Source organism: Gossypium raimondii, chromosome 6 (assembly GCF_025698545.1).
Source record: "Gossypium raimondii isolate GPD5lz chromosome 6, ASM2569854v1, whole genome shotgun sequence".
Classification (NCBI taxonomy): domain Eukaryota; kingdom Viridiplantae; phylum Streptophyta; class Magnoliopsida; order Malvales; family Malvaceae; genus Gossypium; species Gossypium raimondii.
In genome coordinates, this window is record NC_068570.1 from 28,924,400 (window position 1) to 28,933,630 (window position 9,231).

The 9,231-nt window shown below is 35.5% G+C and overlaps 1 non-coding gene across 1 annotated transcript; it reads right to left on the minus strand.

Moving 5' to 3' along the window:
* Window positions 1–7,436: 7,436 nt before the first annotated feature.
* Window positions 7,437–7,543, minus strand: LOC128042089 (small nucleolar RNA R71). The gene has a single exon (XR_008197297.1). It is a non-coding gene; the product is annotated as a small nucleolar RNA R71 (small nucleolar RNA).
* Window positions 7,544–9,231: the final 1,688 nt, after the last annotated feature.

Below are 9,231 nucleotides of genomic sequence, written 5' to 3' on the forward strand. Positions count from 1 at the left end.
AGGGCTAGGGTCGGTGATTACTAAAGTATAAAAATATACTCCCACCTTAGTGGGCCCAAGGGGTGCTATAAAATGGTGCACCTTAGGTCTATCATGTCAAGTTTTAATGTAGCTTGCTATGTATGCTTACGATCTGTGATGCATAACGATCATTCAGCCGCATGTGCGAGTGGGTTTTGAGTGTGTATCTAATCATTGAAAGTTGAACCATTTCCATCGACTCGCATCTGGATCACTGATTTTCCTCGGTTATGAAAATCGTCAAAGAGCGGGATGAAAAATCTTTCTTTAAAAGGGAAGCCTTCGGAACCCTAAATCTTTCACGCTTAGCATTTCCAGTAACCTGAAAAAAATGTAATTTCAAACATTTTCTCTTTTTAAATTTTTTCTTTCTTCTTTTACTCGAGTTATGGTGAGGATGAGAGGAATCAGTAATCGGATAGTCCTAGTCTGTCCACTGCGAGAATGACTGTCTCTAGTTCTGGTGATAGAGAAACTTTATCCCTGCACTACTAAATAGGAGGAACTGTAAAAAGTCTTGGCCGTTCGGGGAATAAAATTTCCCAATTTTGTACACGAGTTCTCTATCCCAAAAGTATCATATCAGCTGTGCGAAACCATCGAAGATAGCTTCCTTCTTCTGATTCAAGCGCTTGAGGTTGGGTTCCGCTTGCCACTGCACCCTTTTTTTTGCAATCTGCTCAAAGACAATAAGATTTCACCTAGCCAACTCTCGAGCTTTTCTTGGTGGATTGCCATGGCATATTTCATTGACTATTCTCAGTGTGGTGAGGTTCCCTTGCTCGCCCTTTTCCAACATCTATATCAGTTGAATGGCCACAATATGGAGAACTCGTCGGGGTTCTATTACTTCTCTCATAGAAAAAGGTGAAGACGATTATTGTGAACCAATTTTCCAACCTTTGTCTGAACCAGGGGAAGTATATTTGAGTTCACAATTGACATGGTGAGGAATTTGGGTTCCCAATCAAGTGGTCTTTGCCGAGTCAAGACATGTGCTCATTCTAGTGGGCTCTCCCCACAGATGAAGTTGTGGCCCAATTTCGAAGGCTTTGCACTGGGCATCTATTGGTTTTGAAGGATCTTATCACAATAATGAATGCTTTTCAGTATTGCTAGGAGGGTTTCAGCTCTAACGGGTTGAGTCTGGTGATAACGTAGAGGTCGCCCAATCTCTTGGTGCACTGCTTGAGAGTTGTACATGGCCTCATGATTGCTTTGACGAGCTAGGCTTGATATTGTGGGGTGCCGTAGAGGAACCAGTAAATTTTTCTACCGCAGGGGTTGTGCACATCAGTTTTACGAGTGAGGAGGAGGGGAGCAATGTACAGTTGGAGCGACGCAGTAAAAGTAGGGTAGACTATGTTGGTCCTATTGTTACAGTGGTTGAAGCTTTACCCCCTCCTATGGCTAGTCTATCACTTATCCTTCCTGCTAGCTTGCCTATTACCCCTGATGAGGATACCCCTCCTTCTGTCCCTCACGTTACTCTGTCTATACCCGTTGTTGAAGAAACGTCGATTGAAGGTAATGAGGGCTCATTTCTATGGCGCAGAGAGCTGAGTGCACCAGAGTATCCTTATAATCCTATTGATGTGGTCTTCAGATATGAGGATTCTGTGCTAGAGTCTATGAGGCTAAGCAGCGTACGAGTACCCTCTGCATCAAGACTATCCTCATCCCTGCAATTCTTGCTTTCTAAGGCTAACATGGTGGGGTTGAAATATGAAGAGGCTCGTCAGAGGAAGCTGGTAGTGACTAAGGAAGAGTTAACCCGAGGTTGCAAGTTGTATCTTAAGGTGAGGGAGGAAAATGAGATCATTAATAAACATAATGGGGATCTTACAAAGCTCCTGGCTGTTGCTGAGATTAAGATGGGGGGATAGTTTGCGAGGTGGCCGCTGAGAGACAAAGTAGTGAGGTTGCGTAGGTTGAGGTAGAAAGAGTCACTGTGGAGCACACGACTGATAACTCTTGAAAAGAGTTATATTTCAGGCCTCTAAACCTGAAACATTTTCATGCAATTAAGAAATTATGTTTGCATTTTAGACTTATTACTAGTGCATTACATACTAAAGCTTGGATTGTGTTTCAACTGTAAATTTATGTTACTTTTAATTGCTGGAAAGAGGTTTGGTAGTCTTTGGTAGTAGGTGTAGGTAGGATGAAAAAGGCAAGAAGAAGGAAAAGAGGAAGAGGAAAAGAGAACGAAAGAGGTGAAACATTGCCACGTCAAATGGTGGGATAGAATTCGAACAGAAATGCCATGGAAATTCCAGGAAGATGACGTAACACTCAATCCACATCACTCTTAGCCAGCTGTATGTGTACCAGATAAATCACTCTAAAAAAGAGGAGCAAAATATGTGTGCTAAGAGAGACGGATCTACCCTATAAAAGGAGGAGAAAGAAGAAAAGAAAACACACATGAATTGTGAGGAGAAAAGAAAAGAAAGAGAGCAGTTACTCTATCTGCAACAAAATCCGGTGGTGTAATTCAGAAGAGAATAAGAGGGGAGCAACTAAAAAAGGGAGATCACAAATGTGAAAAAGGGGAAGAGAAATCTGCCCTGGGTTTTACGTAGAATCTTGATAAGAAGTTAGAGTGCAGCAAGAACTTCTTGCAATTCTGCCTTTCTTCTGTTTTCTTGGTTTGAATTCCGTGATTCGTAAAACTTGAAGTATGTTTATGCATGATTTAGTTTTGGATTTCATTGCCTGACCCATGAGCTAATTATCTTCAGGTTGGAATTATTTGGGTGAATATTGAATTGTCTGTGATACCCATGATATGATTGTTATTAAGATTACTATTTCATTTGATTCTTGTTTATTTGGAATGCATGCATGCAAGATCTAGACATAGTTGGTTGCATGTTATGAACTTAGATGATACAGGCGAGTGCTGCTCGAAAGAATATTTGCAACATTCTAGACATAGAAGATGCAATCTGTACAGGTGTAGAGCATTAGTGGGTTATCCTTCGTGAGTCTTGTAGACATACATAGACCTGAATAATAATTAAAGGTTAACTTTTGAAAGAAGTAGACTACAGAACTAAATCTCTGTGCAGTAGTTTAGTCATAACTTTGCCATGGCATTATTATGATATGAAAATATTCCCTGAGTAATTCCAACCTTTATCATTCAACGGCAGAAATATTCTCTACTTGTTCCTTGTGAATTGCCACTACATTTAGATTGTTTGGTCATGTAAGGCCTCGAAAATAGGTCTAGTAGTTTCGGGTAAGTTTGCCAGATTTCGAGTGAAAATTGGGAATTAATCAGGTTAATTAGCGATTTATATTCTTAATTAGTTAGCTTAATTTCATCTAAAAATTGGTAAATAATATTCCAAAAAATAAAAAAATATTTTTTTAGAAAAATTAATTTTATGGTTTTAAATAATTTTTGGGTAAAAATAAATATTTTGGGTTAAATTGAAATTTAAAAATAATTTAAAATGGGGGTTTAATTGGGTGATTTAAAATATTAATTAAATGGGACTAATTTGAAAAACAAGGTAAATGTGTAAGAGGTTTTATAACAAGTAAACCATATTTTCAGAATTTCGGAGGGAAAGGAGAAATTGTAAAACAAGGGAAAAGGTGGAGTGGCCTTATTGTAAATTCCCCAAAATTAGAAAATTAGGTGGGGGTTTTCAGTTTTAAAAACTCTGCAACTACCTCACTTTTAACTCATTTTTCACCCGAATTGAGAGCTTTTTCTCTTGTTTTTTTTCTTGTTTTCATAAACAAAATATCAGAGAATAGATCTAAACCTTTTCTCTCCCAAAATTCTCTCTAAAATCTCTCAAAATAATTTTCGAAGTTGGACAAAAAGTCATCTGAATTTCTTCAAGCATTTTGATTCAAACTTCCAAATCAATGATTTGAGTTCAGTTGAAGGCAATCCTCATCTCTGAACTTGTTTTTAAGTTGATTTCAATCATTATTTGTTAATTAAAGTGATTATAGTGGATGTTCAACTTTAATTTCCTCTTTCTTTAACTTGAGGATAAATAATGGTGGATTTTTAATTTTGAGTTGGAATCCAAATATTAATGGATGCCTAAGCTCAAAATAGGTCTAATAAGAGGTTTTTAATCTTAAACCAAAAGATGAAACACGTTTTATGGATCAATTTTGAGAAATTCGAATTTGATCAAGAACATGGATGATTTTTTCAAAAAATTATGAAACAGATTAAATGATGAGATTAATACTTAGAATACATGTTATTAGACTAGGAATGAAGATTAGAAGTGGTTTCAGGTGCTGAAAAGGGAGTTTAGTTGAGGAATTCCTTATTCTGGGTTAGTTATGCAACATTGATAAGGTAGTTTAGAGCAATGATTTAGGGTCGTATACTTTATCAAATTTCATGTTTCTTGTTGCTATTGTTAGTTTGTAATACATAATTTGTCTCTGTTAAATCTCTACATCAAGAGGAGAAACGTGCAAATCAAAATTGAAGCTCAAACTTCCTTGTTTGGACACTTTTTTTTTGCTTAAAGAGTTAAGTGTAGAGGTGAGTGATATTAAGGGCAATTTGGTAAATTGGCCTAGTTATGTGTTAAATTAAAGGTTTAATTGGTGTTATTAATGACTTAATTGTATATGGAATGGTTGGATTTGCAAAAATAGGTTTTATTTTATAAAAGAGCAAAATGGAAATTGGTTTGGTAAGTTGTGCATTATGCTTTTAGCATGATTAAATTGTATGGAATAAATTGATATTTAGAGCATGAATTGCTGATTTATTGAACATTTGATAAAGGTGTTCTAATTGGTATATGAATATTGGGAAAATTATATTTGTTATGCTTAATTTTATTGATGTTAAAATTGCTTAGCAACATGCTTTTACTTGCATTTTAACATCCTATTAAGTGATTAAACAACAAATTTTATGCCTTGTATGTATGATTATATTGGAAACATTGCATGGTGGATCCATTGGATATAGTTGGCATGCCATAGGATTTGTGAGTATTCACCATTATTTGTGATATTTTGAGCATATTACTCTTGGTGGATTGATTTGTTTGGAGTAGATAAATGAGTGTTGAGCTTGAGTCTCCACTCATCGGGTTATTTGAGGCTCTATAAGGGAGCGTGTGGCTTTGACCTGTTCAATTCAGAGGATTGTATTTGATTTGTCGGAGTTCGGAAATCCGTTTATCCAATGTATGATCACACGTTTACTTATTGCCATGGATGTATTATGCAAATATAATTGATTAATTGTGCCAATATAATTGAATGATTATGTGTAAAAGATTATTTTTCATGCCATGGAAAAATTGATTTTTAATTCTTGAAATAACATGTGATGTTATGGTGAAATGTTTACATGTTGTGACTAAAAATTTAACATTTAATTGGTTTGATTTATGCATGATTGGGTGCAAAGTACTTGATGTTTTTACTATCTCATTCACTGAGCTTTTTAAGCTCACACCCTCACATCTCGTGCAGAGAACTTTTGGGCCTAAGGAGTCGAGAAGTGAATGCAAGGGCGATCCAAGAATAAGGTTCGGTAGTGGCTTAGGAAATTTATTTTAGAGACTATATATGGGTGGTATTTTATAATTGCTTTAATACATGATTTTAGGTCTAATTGATGTTTGATTTATGGTATGTTGATGAGTGTTCGTACGATGGTTGATAATGCGGTGTATGAAGCATGTATTTTATACTAACAATGTTTAGTTGAAGCTTACCATGGTGTGGATTGCTTGCAGCTAAGGTATGTAGCTTGTGTGAATTAATTGGTGTTTGCTAAGCGTGTAATTGGGTGTTAAATTTTAATTAATTGTTGCATATTTGTTGTAAATAAATTAAATTGGAGATGTGTGGATGTTTATGATAATTAATTGTAGCTATTTAAATTTTAATGGGTAAGTATAAAATCGGGAAATTAAAACAAATTTTTTTGACAAAATAGGTGTAGTGATTTGCACACGGGCTTGTGTCTTTTCACATGGCGTGTAGGTTTTTGGGAGTTTGATTTTTGGTTTTTGTAATCTAGTACTCTAATTTGCTTGGGGAAACTTGGTAATATTTTAGGATTTAAACTTGTAACTGTTAATATTTGGTAGAAACAATCTTAATTTTTAATTTGGAAAATGTACTAAAAGTTTGTGAAAGTTACGATTCAGTCCATAATAATAAAACTTGAATTAGACATAGTAAATGAACTCGAATTAAGCTGAAATTTTTAGGGCTTGCATAATTTGACTAAAAGAAGGTTGGTAACTATTTAGAAATAAAATCGGGATAGTTTAACCTTATATGGTAAAATGACTAAAATACTCTTAGGTTTAAATACTTAGCAAAAGTTTAAAAATGGTTCACAAATTGCTTTCGCTTTAATAAATGATAGTTAATTAGTCATAAATAATGTATAATAAGGTTGGGGTGTGTGTCGGGTGGTCGTTAACTGGGGATTCACTTCGGTGGCTAATGTAACACTTTAAATTCGGGTCAGTCTGTCCCGGTCAGGTTTGGGGTTTCAAAGGTCATTTTTCAGTTATAATTAAAATTACTAGTTCATTCATTAATTCCCTTCAACAATTTATACTTTGTTTCTTTTGCACAATTTCATTCGTTAAATCTTCAGTAATACTTACCAATTTAAATCAACTACCAATCCCTGTGGAGACGATACTCACTTATTATTATATTACTTGAATCGATGTGTACACTTTCACATTTGCATTATTTACATGCAATATGTTTTTGGCGCTGTTGCCGGAGATCAGCTACATTGGTGAAAATTGGTTTGTTATTATCTGTTTAAATTCTATTAAGTTTAGTTTAATTAGTTGTTTGATTTTTCTTTCTCAGGTCTGTACTAGTGCATGCCTAGAAATATTTCGGAGAATATTGAGTACTGTTCTGATCTAGAGATTGAGAGAAATTTAAGGCGAAGGAGAAAAGAGTTGCAAGAAATAGAAAGAATAAAAAACGATCAGGTTAGAGAAAAGCCATTACATCAGGAAAGAAGAGATACTGATATTCCTCGAATTGTAGATGACAAAGACAGACCCATTATAGAACATGTCGTGCTGATCTTAGATGATTTAAATCCAAGAATTGTCTAGCCACATATTCAGGCTAAGCATTTCGAATTAAAACCAGTCATGTTTCAAATGCTGTAAATGGTGGGGCAATTTAGTGGATTGCCTACTAAGGATCCATGATTGTATTTATGACTCTTTTCAGAAGTCTGCGATTCATTCAGACAGCAACGTGTTCCTGAGGATGCCCTACAACTAAAGTTATTCCCTTACTTATTACGTGATCGTGCCAGAGCATGGTTAAGTGCATCACCATCAGGTACAGTGGCATCATGGAGTGAGTTGTGTCAGAGGTTTCTACTAAGATATAATCCTCCTAACATGAATGCTAAGTTGAGGAACAACATTACATCGTTTAGACAATCAGAGGATGAAACATTATATGAAGAATGAGAGCGGTTCAAGGAGCTATTGAGAAAATGCCCAATGCATGGTTTCCAGCATTGGACACAGATGGAAATGTTCTATAATGGATTGGATGCTCATACAAGAATGGTTGTCGATGCCTCTGCCAATGGGACTTTACTTGATAAATCATACAATGAGGCTTATGAAATTCTGGAAAGAATAACAAATAACAACTATCAATAGCCCACTACTAGAGTTGGAACTAGTAGAAGAGTTGTAGGAGTAATGGATCTTGATGCAATTGCATCTCTAACAACTCAGGTATCATTTTTAACAAATATGATTAAAACACTGAAAAGGACATTGGTAGTCATGAAACGAAAGTAGCACAATTAGCATGTGTTTACTGTTGAGAAGACCATGTCTTTAATGAATGCCCATCAAATCTAGCCTCAGTTTACTAAATGGGGAATTTTAATCGCAACAATAACCCATACTCCAACACATACAGTCCGGGCTGGAAACAACATCCTAATTTCAGTTCGTGTAGTCTAGGAGGAAATACTAGTAATGCCATTTGATAGAATGCTGCGAGTGTACCACCTGGGTACAATCAACTGTTGCCACGAAAAAATGCTCAGCAAAATTTAGCTTCAAGTTCTTCATCTATGGAAGCTTTATTGTAAGTGTATATGGCCAAGAATAATGCTATCATTCAGAGCCAGACTGCTTTTTTAAGAGCTTTGGAAAACCAAGTAAGGGAAATTTCCACTGCATTGAATTCTAGACAGCAAGGAGTATTGCCGAGTGACATTGAGAGTTCTCGATCTCAAGGGAAGGAACAATGCAAAGCTATTACACTTTGAAGTGGTACTCAGCTACCAGGAGTTGTGAATGACACCATTCCTGAAGAAGGAATTTTAACTTTTGCAAATGAAAAGATTTCAGAAGCAGTAATTGAGCAAGCTACAAAGAAAAAGAGTTACGAGAAAAATGCTGAAATACATGCTACATGTATTGTTGATACAAATGCCACAGCAAAAAAAAATTAAACAAATGGAAGGAAGACTATAGCCACCTTTTCCTCAGCAGCTCCAAAAATCTAAGCAAGATGTTCAATTCAAAGAAATTTTTGGAGGTATTGAACAATTACATATTAATATACCATTAGTGGAAGCATTGGAGGAAATGTGTAACTATGTGAAGTTTATGAAATATATTCTATAAAAAAAAAGAAGGTTAGGAGAATTTGAGACTGTTGCTCTCACTGAAGGGTGCACAACAATGCTCCGAAACAAGTTGCCACCAAAACTAAAGGATCCAGAGAGTTTTACTATACCTTGCTCTATTGGTAATCAGTATGTAGGCAAAGCTGATCGGTTGTAAATGTCACAGCAGTAATGTGCAAGTATACACTGTCGATGGAATAACTAGATAGAAACGAGGTAAATTATGAGTATAGTTGAAGCAATAACTCAAAAATAATAGGATAAAGTATGCTATGGATAAACTGGGATCCCTAACATGAATCTTCAGCAATATACTAAGTACTCACACAGTTTAAAAGATAGGTGATTTTCGACGCAATAAAATTAATGTATATCTTACCAAATGCCACTCTTTGGTTTAATTTGAGACTTAACCATGCACATTAACCTCACCTTCCGATGATGGCAATAGGGAACTATTAAGAATAAGTGGATTAAATTCCTTTAGTACTTACTCAACTTCCGCTGAAAAGCTTATTAGCTCAAACTATCACTGTACCTTCCAGTGT